This window comes from Neopsephotus bourkii, unplaced genomic scaffold (genome assembly GCF_033783945.1).
Source record: "Neopsephotus bourkii isolate Nb327-2 ecotype Australia unplaced genomic scaffold, CSIRO-AGI_Nbou_v1 NB_1511, whole genome shotgun sequence".
Taxonomy (NCBI): domain Eukaryota; kingdom Metazoa; phylum Chordata; class Aves; order Psittaciformes; family Psittacidae; genus Neopsephotus; species Neopsephotus bourkii.
This window is the reverse complement of record NW_026901987.1, coordinates 399,243-424,677: the sequence shown is the minus strand read 5'-3', so window position 1 is coordinate 424,677 and position 25,435 is coordinate 399,243. Positions and strand designations below refer to the sequence as shown.

At 41.1% G+C, this 25,435-nt stretch overlaps 2 long non-coding RNA genes and 2 other non-coding genes across 4 annotated transcripts; 3 read left to right on the top strand and 1 right to left on the bottom strand.

Moving 5' to 3' along the window:
* Positions 1 to 7,618: 7,618 nt before the first annotated feature.
* Positions 7,619 to 8,471, bottom strand: LOC133221105 (uncharacterized). Its single transcript, XR_009727896.1, has 2 exons — positions 8,330 to 8,471; positions 7,619 to 7,861 (listed from the first exon to the last, which is right to left on the bottom strand). It is a non-coding gene; the product is annotated as an uncharacterized LOC133221105 (long non-coding RNA).
* Positions 8,472 to 20,114: 11,643 nt separating this feature from the next.
* On the top strand, positions 20,115 to 20,181 carry LOC133221180 (small nucleolar RNA SNORD50). Its single transcript, XR_009727919.1, has one exon. It is a non-coding gene; the product is annotated as a small nucleolar RNA SNORD50 (small nucleolar RNA).
* Positions 20,182 to 20,625: 444 nt separating this feature from the next.
* On the top strand, positions 20,626 to 22,606 carry LOC133221122 (uncharacterized). The gene is made up of 2 exons (XR_009727902.1): positions 20,626 to 21,638; positions 22,166 to 22,606. It is a non-coding gene; the product is annotated as an uncharacterized LOC133221122 (long non-coding RNA).
* On the top strand, positions 21,951 to 22,021 carry LOC133221179 (small nucleolar RNA SNORD50). The gene has a single exon (XR_009727918.1). It is a non-coding gene; the product is annotated as a small nucleolar RNA SNORD50 (small nucleolar RNA).
* Positions 22,607 to 25,435: the final 2,829 nt, after the last annotated feature.

The window sequence follows — 25,435 nt, the reverse complement described above, 5'->3', positions numbered from 1 at the left end:
AGGGGACACCCTTAGAGAAACATGAAATGCAAGCACATGAGAAATCCAGCCAGCAGCAGGATCTTGTGTACAGGGCATTTCTAGACTGGCAGAGTGAATCTCTTTTGATATCAGCTATAAGCCACATTTCACCACCTTTCCCCTTCACTGACGGAAATCAGAAAGAGCAATAACAGGAAATAATAATTTACAGAAATGTCTCTGAAACAGATGTTGAAAAACTGCTAGCAGAAGATGTTTGCAGAACATTTTGTAAACAATCTATAGAATCACATTAGAAACTAACATATCACAGTTTGTAAACCCATGCATACACTTAGCTTACCAGAGTGAGTGTGAATTACTAAGTGCATGCATCTCAACCACAGCTCTTCTCAACTGCATTCTCCCAGTGGCAGGAGTGCAAATACTATGATACATGCTACTATCATATGGATGCTACTGGTAGGATGTCCTTATCTTTTTATATCTTCACAGTAAAGTGTGAAATCACCTTGAGTTGTTGCGATTTATCCCCTAAGCCTGTAGCACCTACCAGTCCTAGGTAAAACCAGATTGCCCCCTCACAGGGGTCTACTCCTTATGTCTGACTGGAGGTCCAAAGAGGTGAGCTGTGCCGTTGCCCTCTCATTTTTAGGGCAGCTATTCACTGATGATGCCCAGCATACAGTGACAGGCTTCTGGACCTCGGACATACCTTTCACAGCATATCTTTCTATTTATTTCTTTGTTACCCATCTAACTGGTTTTGTCCAGGCCTGCACTCCTGTATCTGACGCTCAGAAAACTGTTTACAGCTGTTGGGGTCTCCTGTGCCAGGCCAGTGCCCTATATCTTAGCATCCCACACCTGCATTCCTCTGTGCTGTGTGTGGTTTTTCCACTTCTTAAGGCCCCTGGTATCATACCAGGGATGTTTTTCTCTACACTACATCAGTATGTTAGAGCCATAAATACCTCATTCTACATATACAATAGCTGCCTGTTACAATATCTATACAGAATTATGGTTGTACCACACAAAAATAAATGAAAGCAAAACAAATTAACCCCAGACACCTAGTCAATTAGAGAAATTGCTGTCACATCTAGACCAAGTAAAACAAAGCTACAGTCATGTCAAGAAAAGTTCAGACAGAGCAAGCCTGACAGACTGCAGACCCACTGCCTTGCAGAGTCACGTCAGTACTAAGTCTATGGTCTACTACCCCAGAAGAGCAATCCTGTGCTGCAAGGACAAGGCTCTCATTCCTAGATCCATATATCCCGAATTCTGGTTTTCCCCATTTCCTCTGGGAAAAAAAAATTCCTTCTTTAGTCAGCAAATCAAGTCACCAGCGTTTAAATTCTTTTCTGGGAGTAACTCACTTGCCCCATGCCTGCTGATATCTTACCCAGCTAGTCCCACCGTTTAGAGAATGATCCAGTGGGATCACCACCCATTTGTAGCCATGGAGACACTTTCAAGGCAGGCCAGTGTGCCTCCACATGGCACACTGGCTGAGAGGCACATGTTCCTGGGAGGCAGCATGAAAGAAGGGGGTCAGACTCTTATCCAGTATTAATAGGCACAGCTTCACTAGAATTTATGACAATCGAAAAGACGTGAGAACTGTTAAAAATCCTTTTGTCTGTGTACAGCAGGAATTTTTTCTTTAAAAGACAACACTATTTGAATTCTTTGAATCATGTTTAAATTTACAACCAGGTATGTAGGGCAGTTTTCTGGCCTCCTAGTCAGTGCCCAGGAAAGGAATCATCTCCTGCAGGGTCACACAGTGGATTCATCCTTGTTGCTTACACATTTGCTGAGCACAAACACAGCATTTCTGAACATTTGAACTCTTCATGGGAGCCTTCAGTACCTAGCACAGATCTAAGGATGTAAGAAGGAGGTGGAGGGAGGGTTCGAGCAACACTCTACAGATTTAGTCCTTTGACATTCGCGATTTGAAGCCACAGGTTTTCTGTTTTGACTCAGGTATATGAAAAAACTTTTAAAATGTTCGGCTAAAATGGCAAAATGTATGCAAACTTGTGACTGTTTCTGCCATCAGATGACTCATGTCTTTCCTTCCCATAGTGCCCTGGTTACTGTTGCTTTGCCAAAGAAGAAATTATCCACTCAGCTTTATAATTATGTCATGTCTAGGCATGCTAATTAATAACTCAGAGCTCCTACTACTGTCTCAGTAGCTTAACACAATAGCCAAAATGCATGGTCTACCTTTTGGGTACCTTGGTTTCCTTACCTCTCCAAAGCACTACATGAGGATGCTGGAGGCATGTGGATCACACCCATTCACATTAGGAGTCACAACAAACATTTAAATAACCCATTAAACAATTTGATATGTCTATAGGATAACGGTATAGTGACCTCAAAATTGCACATCCTTAATGTCGAAACCAAATTAAGTGGTAGCCTCACTCTTAAGCTGTAGGTTCACAAAGAGACTGCGAGACAAGGCACAGTTTTATAGTCATTGAAACAACATGTGACTTAGCAACTCAAGCACTTCCATATTTTTGTTCTGAAGTGCTGCTGCTTTGGAAACCAGGGCTAACATTGCTATGTTGGGGTCACTAATGACTAAGCAAACAGACTGAGTTTACCTCTGCAGTCACATATTAGGGGGATAGTGTTGAAAAAAGTGTATTTCTCTAGACAGCGAAATCTTACATTGTTTTCTGTAGCACAACTTCTGCATAGAAGAGGCATAAACATCCTTGTCCCCTTTTCAGACCACATGGAAAAAGCTTGGACTAGAGACTTTCTGAAGTAGAAAACTTCTTGGACTGAGATGAGGATGAGGAAGACTGTATAATAAGATTGAATGACAAACTAACAGAATACCAGAGGAAGACAATAAGGGTTAAAGGAATACATCTTACCTTCTCACCCCACCTACATGCTTTAACTTCAGGTTAATAGCCACTACAGAATGACACTGACACATTTATACAGCTAATGGCAAGTCTAGGGAAGACTACACTACATGAAAAAGCCCCAGCATTTGGCTGCCTTAACCAGTGCTTTCTCCTGCCCATAGAGATCTCCCCTTTGTAAACACTTTCTGTCACCTGGGACCTCAAGGAACATGCTGGGGACTGGCTGATTTCTCTGCATGTGTGGCAGTCTGCCAGAGAAGAACTGGCAGGTACCGCTGGCTCTGTGGCAACTTTGGGCTGCGAAAGAACTTACTGCAGATAAAAATACAGATTAAGAGCCCTTTCACAGGCAATTTGCAGTCCAGTTAAAAAAAAACAACCAAACAAAAAAAAAACAACTCAACTGAACTCAATTGAGTTGACAGAAGACTATTTTTTTCCAAATGTTTCACATTTCTCTCAAGCAGAGAAGCCTAACCTTTCCAAGTATATTTTAAGATTGCAATACTGTTATCTATAAAAAAACTATAAACTGTAATGCATTTTAATGTATGTTAATTTCTCATTGAGCTTGGTAAGTATTGCAGTTAAAATGTCTGGCATTTGAAGCATAAGAGGGGACAAACACAATGTATTAAAATCCCTCTAGCATTACAAATTATATTATCTATATTATGGATCCACTGAAGTTAATAGGAGTTTCGGCTGAGAAGCAACTGAATAAGGATTGTAGCCATAATTATTTACATCCAAAATTTTAATCTTCACTATTTCTGATGGCAACAGAGGATGACAAAAAGCCTGTTATATGTACTTCGAATGCTGAATGCCCCATTAAGAGCAACAAAATATTTTAACAATGAAATAAACCAAAAATATCATAGTGAGGAAGGCCTCTGCAGTACTGCTTATTCTGGAGCAACTGCTGAACTCAAATTCTCTCTGAATAACCTCAGACTGACAACAGAATCTTACCTGATCAAGTACCTCTCCGTTATCTTCTGAGTGGGTAAAGCAAATGTTATGATAAGCAGTAAAGGCAATTTAACTTCTCCATATTCTTTGTGCTGCTCTGGGTGCTTGGGGAGTTGAAATTGTAATCCCCATCAGCAAACTCTAATATTGTTTATGGGGAGACCTCAGGTGGCAGTTTCATCCTGTACTGCCTTCCCCATGGCCCTGGCATAGAGTGGGTCAGCGACGAAAGACAGGGAGGAGCTGTCAGTTCAGTGTGAATGCCAGCAACCAACAGAAGGTCTTTGTGAAGCAGTAACCTAAAATGAGCTGGATACATGACATATAGCACAAACTTATGTAGCATACATACATATGGTGTATATATATATATATAGCTACATACACACACATATAAAAAGCTGTGTTATGCAGTATATATATGACATGTATAATACACTCTAAATAATATAGCATAACTATATTATGCTAATCACTGCATTGAGATGCAATCTTTTAATGAACAGCTATATTTAAAGTCCTTTTTTACCCCTCGATGTCCAAATCTACTAGTATTCTTGTTGAAGACAGCTTTTAAAAGCACTGAAATCCTTATAGGGTGAGGATCTGAACAGAATAAACGCCCAAGAAACTTAGAGGCCATCCCATTGCATAGTCTTACTTTTCAAAAGAAATTTCTGCTCAGCAGCATTTGGGGTATGCTTCATTTAGAATTTCAGGAGCTTTTCAGACATTTTTCCTTTGCTGGTGACCACTTGCTGCAGGTGACTAAAGCACTCTCTCTTATATCTCAGTCTATACATGCTCAGCCAAGTTATTCTGTTGACTCCATTCTGGTATTTCTCAGTAACATAACTTTTGATTAAAGGTCTAGAAAAGTCAGTTGAAGGACTTCTGAGATCAGTAAGTGCTGGAGTTAATTTATTTGTACACTGGAACACTTTTAATGTCTTTCTTTTTGTCCCATTTTTATATTGCACAAATAACAAGTTTTCATTCCATTAACAAGAATTATTGTTGCAGGTTTTGTCTACAGACATTGCTTCACAATCTCCCATTTACTTCTTCTTGCTGATTTTCCTCCTTGAGTCACTCCTTGAATGTCTGTACAGGCAGTCATGTACACCAACACTCTGCATTATTTGCATATTGTTTCAAAACAATCCATCCTCAGCCTACTTTGCATCTGTATGATTTCCATGCTATCTGAGGGAAGCTACTCTGTGACTAACTGTGGTAGGTTTCTCTGGGCAGGCAGCCATGCAAGTATCTGGAATTAAATTTGATTCATTTTTCATGGACAAGATTTCATGGACTCATGGAGTCTGGATGACATTCAGGACTTACCCCTCTCAGGATCTAACTTCAGGATCTTTTTTAAGTTACCATTCACCAATGCCATAAACAAAATATTTTTGCTGTTTTACTTACAAGTATAACTTAAACAAACAGTTTTGGTGTTTAGCATTTCACAAGTTTTCTCACTGGCAATCATTTCCTGTACTGTTTAAACACATCAAAAAATAATGCTAAGGGCAAATCCTGTCTGATCAATTTGGTGGCTTTCTATGATGGGGCTACAGAACTGATGGATAGAGGCAAAGCAGTTGACGTCATCTACCTGGATTTATGCAAAGTGTTCGACACTGTCCCACACAACATCCTTGTCTCTAAACTGGAGAGGCATCAACTTGATGGGTGGACTACTTGGTGGATAAAGAACTGGCTGGACAGCTGTATGCAAAGAGTTGTGGTCAACGGCTCAATGTTCAGTTGAAAATCAGTAACGAGTGGTGTCCCTCAGGGATCGGTGTTGGGACCGGTCTTGTTCAATATCTTAGTTGGTGAAAGGGCCAGTGGGATTGAGTGAGCCTTCAGTAAGTCTGCTGATGACACTAAGTTACGTGGTTTGGCTGATACGCTGGAAGGAAGGAATGTCATCCAGAAGAACCTTTACATGCTTATGCGATTGTCCTAGATAGCTGATCTTTCCTAGGAACCTGTTAACTCACCATTTTGACCAAGGAACAAATTTTAACTGCACTTTTAGCATCTTCGCGTTATTTCTACAAGGTATTTTTCCATTCCATTTTTGTGTAAATGGGATGCACTTCTGATTTTTACTTAGCAGTCCCCTTCCAGTAAAAGCTATTCTAGCCTCTGTTTCCTGTATGAGACACAAAATGTGAGGCAGTGGAATAAGGAGTGGGGTGAGAGGATAGAGGCCTGACAGACTCCAGTGGGAGCTGGAAGAGTTACATACGTGAGTCTTGTCCAGATGTACTCAATGATCCTCCCCTGCACTTATCACCCCTTCTTCTTACCCCCACATGTTTATTGATTGTTATGAGCTTCACCACCAATTTCTTAAACCTTTTTGGCCAAGAGGTCTGACATCTGTCACGGCATTTTTGATTTGGAATGCTGAAAGCAGGGAACAGAAGAAGGATCAGCACCATCTAGAACAGCAAACTGCTTGACAGCACTCTGGGGGAAAATTTGCAGGAGTAGAAGTGTAAAGTACTAAAATGAGAACTATGGGGAGTGCTGGTATTAAAGGCACATAAGTATGTGCTGGGGACTCTTGCATTGCATTTTATCCTCATTACACCACTTTTTTAATTTTATAGCCCAATGGATCCATAAACCCATACCTGACTAATTCATAAAGCAGACAGTTAAATACGGTTCAAAGAGAATAAAGGCAGGTAAAGTGTTTATAAGAGTAACTTATTGGGTCTAACTGAATTTTCTAGTATCAGTTGCCTCTCCAAAGAAATCTGGTTTAACAGTGCACTATTTGCCTGAAACACATGGAGTAGCGGCAGATTCTTGATCAAGTTGCTAATTTAATTTCCAGGCATGGTCTCCTCAGAAATAACAAAGGTTTTGTAAGTATGGATATTTCTGAAATGATGGTCATAACAGTTGACTTTTAGCTCTGTTAATGAACCATATTGAACAGGCTAGCTGATCTGTAGCAGTTCACCTCTGCCAGCGTCAGGAAGCTGTTCCCCCAGTAAAGGTCCACAGTGATTATTAAAATACAGGAAATCAATTTCAAATGCTACTGACCCTTCCACAGGACTTGTTTTGTTTGTTTGTTTGTTTGTTTGTGTTTTTTTCTCTCTATAAATGCTCATTCTTATGTTTGGCAAACTTTAGACAGGAGAAGGAATTTGTGGAAAGTAGTGTAATTTGAAAATATAGCGTATGTTGATTATGAATCCAGCTGTCTATAAGAAATTACTATAATTCACTATTTCAGTTATTTACTATCTCTAACGGTGCAGTGGCATACTCATGGCTGCACTGCACGTTGAAATGCTGACTAGCACTCGCATTTTGCTCAGGGGAGGACAGCTGCAGCCTCTTTCCTTTAAATGGGAAGTGCAGGAAAACTTACAAAAACTTAACAGGAGCTCAGAAGCCTCTGTCAGGCTTGGTTAAAATTTATTCCCCCATGGAAAAGCTTTAGACCATACTGAATAACTCTCTTCAAGTGAAAGAAATGTAAGCATTTAAACTGAGATCATTAGCACAGTGGAGTTTGGGATTTGTATATGTATATTTTCATTTAAAGAGTAATTACTTGTAGGTTTTATTTGCATTTTAAATCGTAGAATGTACAGAAAATTCTGGTTTACAAGTCTAGATCTTAATTTACTGTGCTGGACACTAAAAAAACGCTGTTAAAATCTTTCCAAGCGATCAAGGGAGACTTTGATTCCAGAAACTGGGAGGCCCTTGGGTAAGCTTAAAATGCATTTATTTTTGTGTGACTAGATCATGAAGAACAGTGACAGCATATCACACCAGGCAGATGAGAGTGAGTGGATAAGGGAAACTTATGTGAACAGAGCACCAAAGTTCTACTCCAAAATATGTGTTGCCAAGTGTAACAACTTCAAATCTCATTCTCCCTTTCTGTAGTTGCTCTTACTGAATTTGCTATTGCAGGCAAAAGAGGTCTCTGTTTCGATCAGATAATGCACCTGAAATCCAAAAAAAAAAAAAAAAAAAAGTAGCCTGTTGTCTCCCAATTTCAGTACGATTCTGGTTTCAAGGACATTGGAGTTTGGGGTTTACTTCATTGAAATCAAGGATAAAATTCATTTTTTTCTTCAGACATGCTATTTTGAAGAAAGTATCAAACCAAGATCACTTTCTTAAATATGGCCTATAAATACTTATAAATGCATAGTGATTGTTTTGTTATGAAAGCATGGACACGGGAGGAGCTGCAATTCTGCGTAGCTCCATTAAGAACTTTTACCAGCACTCTTTTAGAAGTGAGGTGGGAGTGCCCTCTTGCGTTTAAAGAAGAATTACCGTAATGATCAAACCATCCACGATCAAAAAGTGGGGAAAATTGATCCACTCCTGTATGAAGCATCAGTCTCCCAGACCGGCTGTGAGTCAGGTGTACGTGTCTGATCGGTGTTGCAAAACAGACTGCTTACAGGTTCAAACAGGTTTCAGCCTCTTGTCTTGACATGCAGCATTTTACATCACATTTCTGCTTCACCAGCTCTTCTGCTGCAACTTGCCGAGATCTCTCACTGTGCGCAGGCCCATGGCCCCATCCTATGCAGGGTGTGGAGGAATAGGCTGCTCCCTGCATGCTGTTCCCTCCCAGTGCCTGTGAGGTGAGTCTAGCCTCTGTTGCAGAAATGTGAACATAAAGCAAGAGCAAGTTATTGCAGATCCTAGCGTGGTCTGTGGCAACCCAGACTGGAAAGGCAGGAGAAAGACATATTGAGCTGGACCCGCAGGACTCCTGGAACAAGAGGACGCGCAATTTCTCAGCCATGGTGGGATGGGTAAGGTTTCCAAATACTTGGACACTCCTAGTAGAGCGTGGATTTATTATGCTGGTAGAGCTGTCTTATCTTCTACTTGCATGTAGGGGATAAGCCCTACAATCAAGGTGTGCCACAAACTCCTACTGCAGTCCATGGAAAATACTTAAACATGCTAATAAACTGCAAGATCTTCAAGACAAATGAAAGCAACATTGATGAGCTTCCTTCTTCAGTAGCACTTAGAAAGTTTCAATTTTGTTCTTAGAAAATAGAGCACTGTTATCAAAAGACTTTTTTAGTTGAGGCAATACAACTTACAGCATGCTAAGGTAGCTTCTGGCATCCTCCTCACAGCTCCTACTAAATTCAGCAGAAAGGCTATATCACACTGAGTCTGTGGATCGGCCAGGTGGTAGAGTCAGGAACTGCCAGACGGGCTAAGTGGGATGCCCACAGCTAGAAGACACAAAGTCAAGACCGAAACAAGGCTTGTAGTAGGTGCTACAGGCACCTATGATAAATCTGGAATTGTAACTCCTATAGACTGATTGTATCTCCTATAGATAGGAGGAGTTGAATATAAAAAAGCAGGTAGGTACTTTTGCCACTGGTACCAAGAGTCCCATTGTCGTGGTTGTACCCCACATACTGTGGGGCGGAGACCTTGACAGCGAAGGAACTTCATTCTCTGATAGGGATATATGATCCCTCCAAGGAGCACAGCAACACCTTTGTACGCAACCAGTCCTGCAGAGCAACTAGCACCAGCCAGAGCCACACAGTAACTCAGGCAAGGGTGCCAGCTCCTGTGGCAAGTCAGCTACATTATAGCAACTATTAATGGTTTGCATTGTGCATGTAGCTACCAGGGTCACTCACCAGGTTCTCTATCCCCATATGGCATCCTGACCAGCCTGCTCATGAGGAGTGAACTGCTTGCCTCTCCCAAAACCAGGCAGTGGCCCGACCTTTTTATATCTTGCACAATACCCCAAGCTTCCCTAGGAGCTGCTCTCTATAAGCTTGAAGGTCAACTACTCTCAGATCTAATCACTGCCCTCTCTGAAAACTCCTGTGGCACTGTTTTTTTTTATGAGGAATATAGAATCTCAGCAAGTGCATCTCCTTGTCATCTGTGCCTGGTTCCCAAGACAGCCTAGTTCAGGAATTTAAAAGGATGCTGATGGGAATGCACCCTGAGACTCTGGCAGCAATTGGAGACTGGGGAGTTCCAGAGGATTCATATCTGTAACATGCCCCAGCCCAAATTCTCTACTCTGCAAGGGCTGTGTGTTTAGAAACACTGCGTGCTCATTACCTCTGGCAGAACAATTGCTTCTTGTCACATGAACCACATAAATAAATATCATCTGCCTACTACCTGCATATTCTGTACCCAAGCAGAGCATGTTCTTAGTGCTGACAAGGAGTGGCAGCCTTGCCCCATAATTTCCCTACACAGTGTCCGTAAACAGGATGTCCTTGTCTTGTTCTACTGCTGGCTGTTGAGCAGGTGGAGAAACCATGCAACTTCTAAAATGCCCTGGTCCTTCCCGGTGCTGCCCAGAGAGCTGGGTGAGCTACTTTGAGTTTTGGGTAATATCGAAGAAAGCACAACCAGGCAAGCAAGTTAGAATGTAGGAGGGCCATAAGCTGGAGGCACCTTATCTGAATACTTTCATTATAACAGAAGAACACACCCCATCAGCATCAGGAGGTCAGCTATCAGCTCCAGTCAGGAATATCAGGACAGTGAAAATGTGCTTATGTACGTTCTAAGAATCTGCAATGCTGCGAGTTCCCTCCTAGGAAGCCAGCAATACATTAGGTTATAACTTCAAGTTGACAAATTATTTACACAACTGAAACAGCTGATTTGTGTTTTAAGGAACAGTTACAGTACTATCTATGCTGCCCTTCTCTTTTAGTTCTTTACAAACACAGCCCCCATCTTCAAAAACTGGACAGATTAATCTTACATATCCTAAGGGATATATAAGATGCTCTAAAGGCAGAGCATCACAATTATCTTGCTCTATACTAGGGCCAGCCATAAGCTGTACTGCTCTGAATATCAACTGTCTATATAATTTAATTATATTTGGATATATCCTCTTCCTTACAGTACAGGAACAAATAGCAGCAAAGAGCAGAACAGACTTCTTAACCATCAAATGATCTTTATTTTAATGGTAGAATATTTGCATTTAGGCATAGTTAAATAGGTGCAAACTGTATTTTGGAGTGATCAAGGTTTCACATCATATTTATAGCTGCCTAAGTAACAGCTGCTATCAGGGGACATCACGCTGCGTAACTCTTCCCCAGCCCAGGGCGTTTGCTCCTACCACTTCCCTTCTGTTAAAACTAGTGGTTAGGTGGTCACAGTGAGTCAGTTCAGGTGGCTGATTTGCTAGAAAACTAAAGCGGGGTGGGGGGAAGAGGAGTGTAATTGTTTTCTATTGTATAAGGTAGTTGCTTGTAGCAGCTTATAGTGGTGACAAGGGAGCAGGAAAGAACAAGGTCACCCCTTTCAGCAGCAGCAGCTTTTAAGTTCTACTTAAATGTAAAGTTAAAACACATCTACAGAAAGTGCTGTTTGATCTTTTCCTGTATGAGAACTGAGAAGAGCAAGACACACGCACAAAACCTGCTAACACACTATCTTGGTCTGGAAAGCTTGCCATTATTAAGAACAAGACAAAATGGAAATAAAATTATCCAAAAAAGATTTGAGAAACACCTATGTCTACACAAATTTCATAGAAGGAAAGACTTACGCACCATCTAAAGGCTTGCTACAACATTAAATCTATTAAAATTAACAGATTAGCACTGTAGATCCTGCAGTTACATTTCCCTACATTTAAACCAATAAAAAGTATGAGTATGTTTTAATACACATACCATGAGTAAAATAATAAGCATATTTTCTTAATCAAATAAAACATTCCAAAAAATATCCACTTCAAAGGGAGTGCCTCTTTCTCACTCTGAGATCTGTACTTATATCCAGATGCAATTCCAGATACTGGAATGCAGTTTTACAACTTTTATTTTGTCATAATAGTTCACATGAGACTTGATCTTGAAAAGATCAAATTGAGTATGTGTTGTCTTACCTGATTCTGTATAGGGTGTGATTATAGGATATTTTAACTGTGAGCAACCCTCTGAAAAATGGCAATATTAAAACCAAATCAAATAGTTCAGCAGCCTTGTTTTCTCTAAGAACCAAAAGCAGCCTCTTGTTAAGGAATGTGAAGGTGTATTTCTTACTTAAAAGTGAGTTTTACAGTCAGTTTGTCAATGCTTTCTTCTCATCTGGGCCTGTTCGTCTCATCTCTTAAGGGTGAGCAAAAGACGGTAAGATAAGCAGCAACTACACAGCAATTAAACAAAGTGTATTATCTTTCAGTAAGATGCTGCTTATGCAAAATAACACAGAAGAAATTTGAACACTGAGAGAAAGATGATGATCCCAAGCACTGACAAAGACTCAGCCTGAAATTTCCCTCAAGTATTCTTGGGCATACGGAAATGCTGCTGCAGTTCAAGATAATGAGTGCTTTTGTTAAACAATAAACCAGTTACAATTATGTACTCTTGGAGACAGCACACAGACTTACCTTGGTAAACAGGAAAAACACACCTAATTTAACTTAAAAATATTCATTAGTTTGTCTGTCTTAATACACCAACTTTCTTGCTTCTGCTAAGTAACTAAATACAGAGGGTTTGGACTTTTTTTCTTGTATAAACCTTACTTATGCTTTATTATTAATTTTAGCCATATATAAACTGGTTCAATTATAACAATAAACCGAATGCGTCAGTATAAGCAACCACTGTACATTTAGGTACTCTATCTTTGCAGCAAACAACCCAAATATCCACCACAGCTGTACTGAAAATGAAGATGCTTGTTAAAAACAAAATTAAAAGGAACATGTATGCACATTAAATCCTCACAAGCGGTATGAAGACAAATGGAGAACGCTATCTTGAAGGCACAAAATCACCATTCTAGAAAGACTTGAAAAAGGACAAAAGGAAGCTCACAACAGCACATGACAGTGTAATGGTGTTTAGTCTATCAAAACTGGTAACATACCCCTTTTCAAATTCATGAGGCACAGGAAATCTGGTCAGAGAAAAATAGGCCATGCAATTGCATTATTTTTTTCTCATCCATGTTCAGTGTAGAAGATCTAGGGAAATTCCCCACACTATCCCACTTTTGTGGCATCCATCAGAGAAGTTGCTTCATACTTCCAGAAGGTGCTGCAGTTTCAACAGGAGCAGATGATTCTCCAGAGGAACCCAGTGAAATATGTGAGCTACTAAAAGTGGTGTGTGAGCTCTCACTTGAAATTGTTCTGGTGCTAAAGGAGGGCCAGCAGCAAACACAATCAATATGTCTTGAAAAGGTTCTAGGGAACAATAAGGCAGCAACCAGAACTCTTGGTAAATTCACATCATGCTTCTCACCAACAGGCATGTGGGAACATGATCTAGTGCAGAGATTCCCTGGAGCCTCTTAGCTAATGATTTTAGGGAAACTAAGCAGACATGAGATATGAGGTAAAAGACAAGAAACAGAGGGTAGAAGTAGATGGTTCATTTTCATTGGGGGGAAAAACTGTTGCAGAACCCTGCATGACCGGTACTAGTAAACTTACTGAATTGATTTGAAAAAGATGGTATGCAGAGGGGTAAAAAAAAATCAGTAACCATTCATTGCTGATGCATAAACAGCTGCAGGAGCTTAAAAAACTGAGTATGCATAACAGCAACACACAAAATTCAGCATCTTCCCTAGGCATATTCTTTTGACTACAGCTGGAAACAGGATGCTGGGAGAGAGGAGGTTGAACCTCTGGTCTGACCCTGTGCAGCTGTTCTAAAGTTTTTATGCTCTCATTTATCATTTAAAAACCAGACTCAACATTCTGTGACACTAAAGTGACTAAAAACTCAAAGAGAGGGAACTGAGAAGTTCTCTATAAAATATTAAGGGCCACAACTGTAAGATAAATGAAATTGTTTCCCTAATCAAGCACTTTCTGAAGCATAATGTGAAGTATGGCAAAGTCAGTTCAGGATTTTACAGTAAGTATTATCTGTTGTGAGAAGGAAGAAATTAAAGCTGCATACAATAGACTTCCTGCTGGGAAGGTGAGCGGGGAGGGAAACTCAGCATCCCAAAGGATGCACTGGTAACAACTCCAAACCAAACCAAAAGATGTGAATCATCAAAGCTGCAAAGCTATTGGAGAAAATCCAAGAAGCCAGACTTAAAATAGGGCAAAAGGGAAGTGATGTGAGAGAGAAATAAAAAGAAAGAACAAGAAGACAGAGGAATCCTTTAAAACAAGAACAGAGAATGTGTAAGAGAGCTGCCTGGAGCTGAAAAGTCCTGGAGGTAGCCACACCACCAGCCTTTCAGGCAGGCACACTTTTATGTGGGCCTCAAAAGAGGCAATCACCTATTATCTCATAACCAGCACTCCCTACCGCCAGTGCTTACACTGTGTGGGAATGCGCAGCCATGCAGGGAGCTAAATTCAGAGGCGTTTCATCTATAAACTAATGCTTTATGGCAACCAGGCTTATATAGTTTTAGGATCTCTCTGGGACTGTGAGGATCAGGTGTAGCTTGCACCTTCGTCCAGACACCTGGATGTTAAAGATGTGGAAACATGACAGAGGGGAAAGAAAAGCAGCTAAGAAGGAACCTTACTTTTAAATATAATCTGTAATTGTGATGTACATTTTTATTTTGCTTTGGTTAATCTTTTCCAGCTCTGCAATTGTTGCCTACCTACAACAAAGATGTGCTTCACTTGACCCACAAACTTGTCTAGTGCTAGCAGACCTAGGTGATGCTAAGAAATGAGGCACACTTCAGTAGCTGTAAGTTTGCGTACAGTGCATGTACAGGCATTGCTAGTAAACCCATACCCTACAATCTAACAGAGAGATGAGTTTTTCTGGCAAATTATGAAAGCTAGCATGTGTAACATTGTACGGTGAAAGGCTCCCTTCAGTACATGCACACCTGTGTTTCTCCTGCAAAGCTCAAGTGGTAAAGCAGTATCCCATAGCCCTGGACAGGCCCTTAGTCCCCTCATTATTTATAGTTTTGTTACGATCAACTGCAAGCTAAGACAGTACCTGATTATGCTTTATGTGATGTACTCTGGGCTTAAATTATGAGTCTCTCTATTTTTCCCCCTGAAATAAAAGCCCTCCAAAGGTGCTGTATCAAAGATGTGTATTTAGCACTTAGGAAAGGAATGGTAAGGAGCTACCTTCTTTCTTTAGCCATGGTTGTGATTGCTTTGCTTCTCTTCAACCCTGATGTCACTAAGGAAGGGTGGGTTAACGTTTTCACCGACAAACTGCTTGCCTGTGCCCAAGTTCAGCTGCTGAGCCTGCCTGAAGCACTAACAACTATTCTCTGATGCTATAGCTTCTCTCCTACAGAAACAGCAGCTTAAGCAGCACTCAGGCAAAAAGGCAGCACAGACCCTTTTCCTCATGCCTCTAAGCAGAGAAGGTGGTCAACCAGCTGCAGCTTGCAGTTCGTCATTAGGGTCACGCTGCTTGCATTCAAGGGGAACATTTCAGACAGGTAAAGTAGATGTGGAAGAAGAAACTCGGAGAGAAAATGAGTGACATCCTCTGCCATGGGCTGCCAAAGAAAACTGGCTTAATATTTGTCAAATATTTAGTTTTCCTGGTAGTATTAATCTCAGTAATTTAAGGAATAAAATTGCCAGATATTGTAACAATTCACAAGTCGCTTTTCCAGACTTTCCTTATCTGCTCCCTCCTATTGAGAATCCATCTTGTGGTCCATCGTCTTCTGTAGCATTCTTTAACAAACTGTAAAACCATCAAAGACTTTTTGAGCTTTTCAGGCAGGCACACTTGTGTGGGCCTCAAAAGAGGCAATCACCCATTATAACCAGCACTGCCTACCACCAGTGCTTACACTGTGTGGGAATGTGCAGCCTTGAAGGGAGCTAAATTCAGAAGCTCCATGGTTTTGTTCATTGGTTTTCCTGGTTTCCTCAACTAAGTTGATACACTAAACCTCCCAATAAACAGGCAGACCAAAAAAAAGTGAACTGCTTACAAACGATTAATGAGGACCGCCATTAATAAGAACTTGGGATATGGTTTCACATCGCCTTAAACATCATCTAAGCTGCAGCACTCCTACCATGGCCACTGTAGCCCAATGCCTGCTCGCACTTCTTTCACCAGTGCTTCCGCAGTGGTACAGGAGGCTGGTTCATCTGACTGATGTGTAACTTCCAGTGGCTACCGCTGGAAGTTAACAACTGGTACCGGGGGGAGCCCACTCTTTGGCTCACCGTGGAACAGCATTCTTACACTTTCTAGAGTAAAAAACTGTTTTTTTGCCTACTGTGGGTAATAGGAGATTTTTCAGCCCTGGTGTCTTGTTATACAAATATAAAGCGTTGTGTGCTGTTTCCAAAAAGGAAAAGGGTGTGCTTGTGGTTAAGGTTTCAGAAACATCTAATTAGAGACGAAGGAAAGCTGAAGCATTCAGGCAAAAATACATAAGGTTAACCACTTGGAGCCCTAGAAAACAGTAACAGCAGATAGAAGAAACAAGCACTCAGCGAGAAAAAGCATTTGATCTGCCTGGGAGGCGAAGCTGCATCACGTTCCTGCCTTCATTTACCAGCTCACAGCTTTGTGCAAACCCCTTGTAATACAAAATGCACAAGCAGCACCGGGACCAAAGCCCGGACACGAGCACTCGTTCTGTCTGTCCCTCTCAGGGCACGCCATCCTCAGCGAGAGGGGGCAGCCCCGTCCCGCTCTCTCCCCTCCGCCCCGTGCTTCAGGGCCCTCGGAGGACGGGCAGCCAAGCCGACGGCAGCCTCCTGCCCTGCCCAGGCGGTGACATTGCCCTCACGCTCAGCGGGCCACAGCCAGGCTCTGACGGGACCACATCAGCGCCCACGAGCCCGCTAACAGACTGAAAAGCAACACCCTCCTCGCTCCAGCGACCCCGATCGCGCCGGACGGCACGAAGCGCAGCCGCGGGCGGGATCGGCCCGCCCCTCGACTCGCAGGAAGGGAGGCGGAGCCAGCCTCGTTCCACCCTGCAGAGCAGATATAAAGGCTGCGAGCCCCTCTTTTCGCTCCCTTTTCCCGCGGAGCTGCTGTGGTGGCGGGTAAGAGGGTACGGGAGAGGCGGTTGGGGCTGCGATGTGCGCCTCTTCCTGAGCGCGGCTGGGGGGTTCCTTGCGCTTCTCTTTTATGCTGGGCTGCTGGGGAGGCCTGACTGGGGCGGCGCTCGCCTAGTACTTGAGGCTGGAGCTGGTGGGAGAGACGCGCGCATTGGAGCCGCGGGCGCGGCCAGGTGCAGGCTAGCGGTGGGGCCGCACGGCGTGGTATGGCTCCCCGCTGCTGCCGCCGTCGCGGAGAGGAATGGCTGGAGGGTGGACTACATGTTCCAGCACACCGCGCGCCTCGGGAGGGAGGGAGGCGGTAGCGTAGCATGGCCGGTTTCCCTTGCAGGAAGCGGTGTCCTGCGGCGCGGGGCACGCTGGGGCCGGTAGTTCGTGGTAGAGGGCGGCGGGCACCATCTTGCCCTGATGAGGGCGGTGCCTTGCGAGGTGCGGCTGGGCTGCGCCATTTTGATCGCTTGCAGGCCCGGCCGGCGGTAGGGGGCCGCGTCGGGTGCCCTCGGGGACTGATGATGTGGGAAATGCTGATTGCCGGCGTCATCGGCTGGGGTTGGGAGCAACCTCATGCCTGAGCGGTGCTACCTTCCGCTTCACTCCCTTGCCTTTTGAGTTACACTTAAAATGCTGGCTAATGCTGAGGAATGAAATCGACCCAAACATCGCCATGGGCATGAGGTGTTTCTAGTGAGTAAAGTGGAGTTGCTAATGTCACTGAGACCTAGTACTTCTCGAAGAACAAGAAATGCAATAAAAAAATACAGCTAGGATTCTAGGCTCGTATCTGCAAACAAAGATTAGGAAATGGCTGCATTCGTGTAGGAAGGCGTGGGGCAAATTCATTCCGTGTTGAATTGGCTTCTTTAATGATAGCCTGAGTCATATCTTAAGTTACTGAACAGTAAAACTTCTAAATCAATCATTACAAGCCATTGGTGTAATGCTTGGTTATTGGGTGTAATAAGCAAGCTTGAGATTTTCCATGGCTTAAATTGGTTTTGTAATCTGAAGCAAAACATGTTTAATAGGTTATTTTTTAATGGTTGTTACATCTATTGGATCTATGCAGTGCAGATAGAGAAGCTTTATTGGAATGTGTGTATATTAAGTATAGAATATGGCAAAATGAATACTTTGTGCTGTGTTTTCTTTGGCTGGTTACGTTGGTAGATTTAAGTATTTGTTATGTGTTCAAAACTGAATTCGCTAAATCAATTGAAATCAGTATGTAAAGGACTGAAACCTTGAGATTATGAATTTTCATTAAAAATCCTTCGGACTGAAGTGTAGTAGTGGGCTCATGCAGCTATTTCTACAGTACTTTAAACATGGGATTTCAAGTGGATGTGACTCATAACTCCGTTTTACTTAAAACTGGCTTCATTTCTTGCTGCTTTCTAAAAGGCCTCCTGTAAATTAAGATTTAGTGTTTAACATTATTGCTTCTGAGACTTGAGAGGTTGATGATTGTCTCGATGTATGTAACGTAGTGGTCTGGTGATAAGAATATACTCATTGCAGGTGTTGTTTGTTTTTAGGTATGATGGAGAAGTTTTCAATGGTGTCCAGTGTAGAAGCATTAAGGTAATGGCTGTGGAGGTTTTAATTTTCTTGATCTAGAAGTAACACCACATTTCTGTTGTTGCTAAAAATAATAAATGCTTTAATTGCTCACTTGATTTCCGTATTTTTGTGTCTCAAAAGTATGTGTTAAATGCTAGAGGGTTGTCATCTTTGTATGGCTACTGAGTGGGACAAAAGGAAAACTGGTTAAGATAAGAGTGTGTTGTGTTTTCATAGTCTCCATTACACCGACAAGTAATTATTTGATGTTTTTATCTGTGCTCTTCACTGAGCAAAAGTGAGCCCTTAGGTCAGTTGTTCTTAGTTTCATTTCTTTTGCTATTGTATAAGCATGAAGATCTACACGATAAATCACTCAGTTAACCTGTGCTAAATTATACTGGTCTTGGAGTTGGTGCAGGTTAGCTGTCTGGCCTTGGGCATGTGTTGGAGTTAATGTTAATCTGCATACATTACCATATTTGAATGTAATTATTGAGCTAATGATCCTGTGAACTATGGAAGGGCAGTGGGATTGCATTGTGAATATGTGCCACTCATAAATATTTTTGAAATAGAAGTATAAATACCTTGATTCCTCAGACCTTGTAAAGATTGTAAAATGATCCAAAATCCAATTCAGGGTACTTCTTTTTTTCCTAGTGCATAAAAGGTTTCATCTTGAAATATTAAATTGCTGGGTGAAAAAGTGGATTTTTAGTACTTGGTGATTATTCTTCTGACATAGTAATGTGAGATTATGCTATACCAGAGTAAGGCACATTTTCAACTTCAACAGGTAATTTTTGTTTAATTCCAGTTTCAGTCCTTCATGTAAGCACTATCGGGAGTAGAACAATAGTTACACACAAGTAAATTTTCTTGAAAGCTATGTATGTTTTGAATGACTAGTGGGGATAAGTTAGTATGATAAATAGAGTAAAATTCACGTATGATCAAATTAATAGGTGTCATCAGCTTTACAACTGAGGTGGCATTGTGTTTCAGGCATGCTTGGTCTAGACATGTGTAGGCTGGGGAATTGTACAGTGTATTTGGGTCGTCAGAAGAGCTGGTGAAATATGCCTGTCCAGAGTGTTCATATTAAATCTGACAAAGATTACCTCAGGATGGCTCTTAAATGTTAATTTGCACTTTATCGGGACATTAGTTTAAGAAAGTGCTTAGGTGAAGAGAACAAAGGGGACATCTAGAGACCTCTTAATATATACAGGCAAATGTGGTTCCAATGGTAGTTTATACTCTCACTTTCTGGAGATGCCAGGAAATAACTTCAGGATCTGTATTCAGTTTAATTTGATGCCAAAGCTTACAACCAGTAGTTGGGAGGAAGTAAGATCCACAAGAGTAAAACTTGGTTGTTCCTAATGGGTTGTACTATGCTATGCATGAATATATTGTAATTATTTTACTCAATGTTGGGAGCAGTTTCTAACAGTGGGAATGTCAGGTGTCCTGATGAAAGATTTCCTGATACCTGTAGTACAACAGATAAGGAGGTAACATTGATAAAGGAGCTGAAAATTTTTGTTACTGGTAATGTACCTTTTCAGTACATCTACATATGGAAAACACAATTTTTGTAGAATGTATGAATTATGTTAACAATTACCAGTATTTAAGTGGTGAATCATGATGAAACTGCCAAACCTGATACGCTGATGAGAAATTTCATATGGATCTGGCTACTGAGATGAAACCACTTAATTCTTTCAGAAGTCGCTTAATCTTTCAGTCATTATCTCAGTGTTAACTTTTGCTGCTATCCTTGCGGATAGCCTGGATGCCACCATGCTCCAAGTTGTGAATAAGGATGTTGGTGCATTATTTAAACTTGCCTTGGGTCCATGTTGACATGGGTATCTGTTATTGCAAAAGCTAATGCCTTTAAAGAGGAAAGGGGGAAATACTAGACCCCTGTCTTGGTAAGTAAACCTTAGCTGAGTATTAAAAGCACCCTAGCAAGGAATTGTGCTGGTGTTTGAAAGATAGTGATCACATTTGCATTTTGACTTAGAGACTTTTAACTAGAGGCTCACTTAGATGTGAGCATTTAGAAAAAGTAATGATTAAAGGTGGAATTTGGTGGTGAATTGTAATTATATTCAAGTTGTTAACAGCTTCAGAGCTAAACTGACTCAGAAGGGCTAGATAGCATGCAGCAGGCAAAAAGCATGTCTGTGAATGCTTACTGTGCATCGAGTGCTCCTAGTGGCTTTCTCAAGAACTTCATTCTTACCTAAAGAACTGAATTTAATCTTTTTCTCCAATGAAATTCACTTAACTGCACTGGTTCTTGAGTATCCACAGATTCTTTTTAGCTAAGATGTTAAAAATATAAAATGTGAGGATAAGTTCTAATTTTCCTGACTTACTGCAACACCTGTAATTTTATTCTACTCCTTTATTAAGGAAAGGTACCTTTAAATACCTTGCTAGCTACCAGCAGTTTTATTTTGAAGGACTTCCAATATGCGAAGTTCAAACGTGTGAGTGAAACTTCTTGTGGAGCAGTGCTACATATAAAATGCTGTACTGTTTAGACAGGCAATATCGCAAGTAGGAAGTGGAGTGACTTACATGGCTGATCTAGAGCAAAATTGGAAGTATCAACTCTTGAATTCCAATAAATGTGGATTATTTTAAAAGCTTTATATGGGAGTAAAAAGTTCTTCTGTTGTTTGCAGGAGTTGTATGTAGAAGAATGTTGCCTGGATGCAGGGGTTTTCATTTAATGCTTGCTTGTTGGTTGGTTTTGACTTCTGGAATTTTTAATGCTTTGATAGGTGTTAAGAACTCAGTATTAACTAATTTTCAGAAATGAACTTTGTGATTCTTATAGGAAAGGGGAATTATCCTTGATTGCTTAGTTGGCTATCTTAGTTCATAGCAAAGTTGATCAATAGCTGGCCAAGAGAGGCAAAATACTGTGGCATGACTACACTTCCAAGTTTCACCAAAGTTGCTGAATACTATACTAGTCCAGCACATGTTCATTAATGCAGTATGACGTGTATGAGAGATTAAATAGATGGCAAGTTGTATTCTGAGAGATGGAAGGAAATTTTTCTGAACTAATAAATGTCCTTTTTTTTTTCTTTTTAGAGGAAAATTATAAAAAATGTAGGAACAAATGCCTTTAGCTTATTAAGGTATGTAGCTGAAAAGCTTCTAAATGTTTTCTCATTTTAAGTCTAGAGTGCTAGCAGTTCAGGGAATTCTTTGTATTATGACAGTTCTTGATACACTAGATCAATTGATACGTTAAACTGGTATAGTAATTTTGTACATAGCTGGAATTTAAGAACACTTGTTCCCCAAGGCACAGTGTGTGCTGATAGCTGAGCCTAACCTTGGTTAGCTTTCAAACATATATGCAAGGTTTAAGTATGTATTATTATTGAAATACATCAAAGGACTAGAGAATGTTTCTTAAATTTGCATTTTCTGTATTGCTTTTGTCTCATCTGTGATGATCCTATCCCGAACCTGATTTCTTTGCTGAAAAAACAAATACGGATCCGGATTCTGAGATGAGAACCAAAAGGTTTCATCTAAACTTTCTGAGAAGTGTTATAACTTCTATGAGGTTTTAGGGTTTTTTAGAGAAATGGTAACACCTTGATGTATAGTGTTGTGTCTTACTTCTCCCTCAAATGAGCCTTGTTCTCTTTTCCAGTGATGAGTTGGAACACTTTGCCAGTGCTGCCTGACAAATGTGGATGATCTGTAACTGGAAGGAAGAGTAACACCGGAAGAGTTTTTTTGGCTTGGAGTGGGATGCTGTGCTTTTAAAAGCCTGCTGAAACAACTGCTGCAGTTTTGTTTAGTGGATACTGTTCTCAGAAGCTGCATGTTAACCAACATCACACACTGCGTATTTAAAACAGTGCTTTTTCCCAAAACATTGAGCTGCCCTCTGTAGGGAGGATAGCAGCAATATTAGGGAAATGAGTGGTGAGCTTCAATAGACAGAAAAAACCCTCAGGGTATTTAGCCCTTTTAAAATATCATAAGGGTCTGCAGAGTTGCTGATACTGAAGATCTGTAATAAAATAGTGAAACAGGTAGGCCCTGTAAAGACAAGGAGAAAGCAAAATGGGTACTCAAATTCAAACCAGTGAGCCTGCTTTTTGAGGGTGGGATCATGCAGGAGATGGGATGAAGTAGATGCAGAAATCTACAGAGCAGCTTTCCTTTCAATGAGATTTACTATTTTGTGAACAAATGCTAAGTGTGAAGGGTAGGTATTCCCGTGTGCTATGTTTTGTACATGCTATTTCTTGAATAAAGATGAGGATGTGGAAAACCTACCTGTTGCACATCGGGTCTGTAGTTGCACCACACTGTTCCTTGACAGCTTATGCTTTGTAAGAGCTACAAAGGCAACATGGCCTTGTTGGTCTGACTGGTACAGCACATGCTGAACATGTGATAAGCCACATTGTACTTGAGTGACTCCTGGACAACATAAATACCATTAATGATTATGCACTTTTAGAAGTGGGACAGGACCTGTCTCTTGCCCACTGCACTTTTTCTGTGAAAAGTGAGTGCTGTTGACAAGATCTAGTGAAGCCCCTTGGATGGTAAGTCAAAACAGTTGCCGGTCCTAGTGATATGGCAGTGATGCTTGTTAAGTACTTTGGTAGATGCTGGAAAAGATCTGTGTATGACTTGAGTTACAGGGGCTAGAAGAGTGTTTTGGCATGTTGAGGTACCATATTTTTATCCTTTGTACTGATGCTAATATGAAATATAGAAACTTTTAAGGAGGTATTGGTATGTGTAGATCTGAGAGAATTACTGTGATTTCTAGTGTCAAGAGAAAACATCCGGGATGTTGGTGGCAGTAATGATAAAGTACTTTAGATCAGTTATGTTCTGTGTTCTAAAACATACTTTGGGAATGGTCTCTGGTGGTATTAGATGAAAGGTGCCAGAGAAAATTACTGTACGTACCAGGCAGTGGAGGCTTGTCTCCAGAAGCAATGTTTAATCATTTAAGAGATACACCTCAGCATAGGAAAAGGTACATGTGGCCAGTGGTAAGGCATATTGGCTGTTTAGCTGCAGACTCTTTGTTTATGAATGTTCTTGTGCTTCAGGCCTACAGAAGATGGGTAACCAATGAAAAATGTTAGAAAGTATAATGTTTACAGAAATGAACAAATGTTTTAACACTATACTCCAGAGACTTGGAATCTGGGACTAGTGAAAATTATGCAGAAACATAATTTTTATAACTAAGATGGAAAGAGTAATACTTGTAACGGGTTTTTTGCTTGGCAGGAGAGAGATATTTTGTTTGCAAACCACTTGCATATTCTGGCCTGCTTTTGAGTCTAGTAGGATGTTTTATATAAGTGATGGAGGTAAGGGGATGTAGTTGTGAAGAATTAGTGTGACAGGTTTGGAACATGTGGCATGAGATGTCTCTGCAAAAATCCTTAATTAAACTTCAGTTTTACAAAACAGCTTGCTAGATTTAAAGCTCTCAGTTACGATTATGCAGTAAACTGCATGAAAGCACTTTGCTTTTTTGTGCTTTAAATAGCCTGGGGAAGTCTTGAACTAGCTGTCAGTACTGTTGAACTTAAGTATCACATGGCTGTTGGGCTGTGGTTCAAGAAATCAATGGCTAGACAAACTTTGTTCTGGGTTATTGCCACGTGCCCATCTTGGTTAATGGGCAAAAATTGCAGAGCCTTTTTTAGAATTAAATGAGTGATGGGTTTGAAATCGAGGACCTTGCAACCACACAAGAGTAGTTCTGCATACATGCCTTGCTTCCATTTAAGTAGTGAGGTCCCTGTTAAGGTGGGAGGTTTTATGTGTTCCTGAAGAACCTGTCTTGCCGGTGGAGGCTGTAGATCCATAAACACAGTTGTGAGCGAAACTAAGCTAGCAGCTATCTTGCCACAGCAGTCTTGCTGCTATGTGGGTACACTGGCTACTGTGGAGCCTGACAGAAATAACTGATCCTAGTGAGCAGCAATTATGTGCTGCCTTGGCCACAGCGATAGTGTGTGCTGGCTTTGGGGTTGCTGCCTTCTGGTGCAGACCAGCTCTTAATTATGTAAACTTGCCACGTAAAGCTTGGGTATGAGTTTTGACAATTAAAAACAGGCACTGAAGTAGCAGTTGGTAGAGTAACACTCTTGACAGTCAAACATGGACACAGCAGAGCAAGCAGTGTTAGACTTTGCCCAAAGGTATTCTGGATCTTGCAGCGTGTTTACCACCCTGACTTTGGGTCAGTAGTTTTTCTGTATGCTCCCTCCACAGTTCAGAGGACAAATTTTGAGTTGTAATCTGGAGTGTGAGAGAACTTAACAGACAAATTGTAATTTTAGGTTAGTGGAGTACAGAGGGAGGCCTTTGCATGCTATGTAGATGTGTATGCCCAATGATTTACATTCTCTGTACTTTCTGTTATTAGAACAGGTATTACAAGTGCTTTGTCTGCCCTTGTCTGTTTCCCTCAGAGAATGAAAAGCAAAATTAAAGTTATGAATTCCATTTTCTTTCATGTCATGTGCCTTTATAGTTGATAGTCCAGTTGAGCTGTGAGGGCTATGAAGACAGTACTTCTCTCTGCCATTGTCTCAAACTTCCTGCAGGCTCCAGAGGACAAAGTGGTGTTTGATGCTCAGAAGAATGGCTGTATTGAGTGGGAGAAAGTCTGCCTCGCTCAGTATTCTGTCTGAGGATGACCAGTATAAGGAACAGGAGAAGTACAGAGAGCCTTTCTAGCAGTTTGCTTGGGAATTTCCTGAGGAGATTTTTATTTGTATTTGAATAATACTTGGCAATTACCGCCAATCTTCATTTAAAAATATGAAACATGAATGTTGTGGGTTGTAAAATATATGGAGTGATGGGCATGTCAGTAACTGTGGGGAGGACAAGACTGGCAGTGGACTGAAGTAAAAGCTTTCTTTTTTCC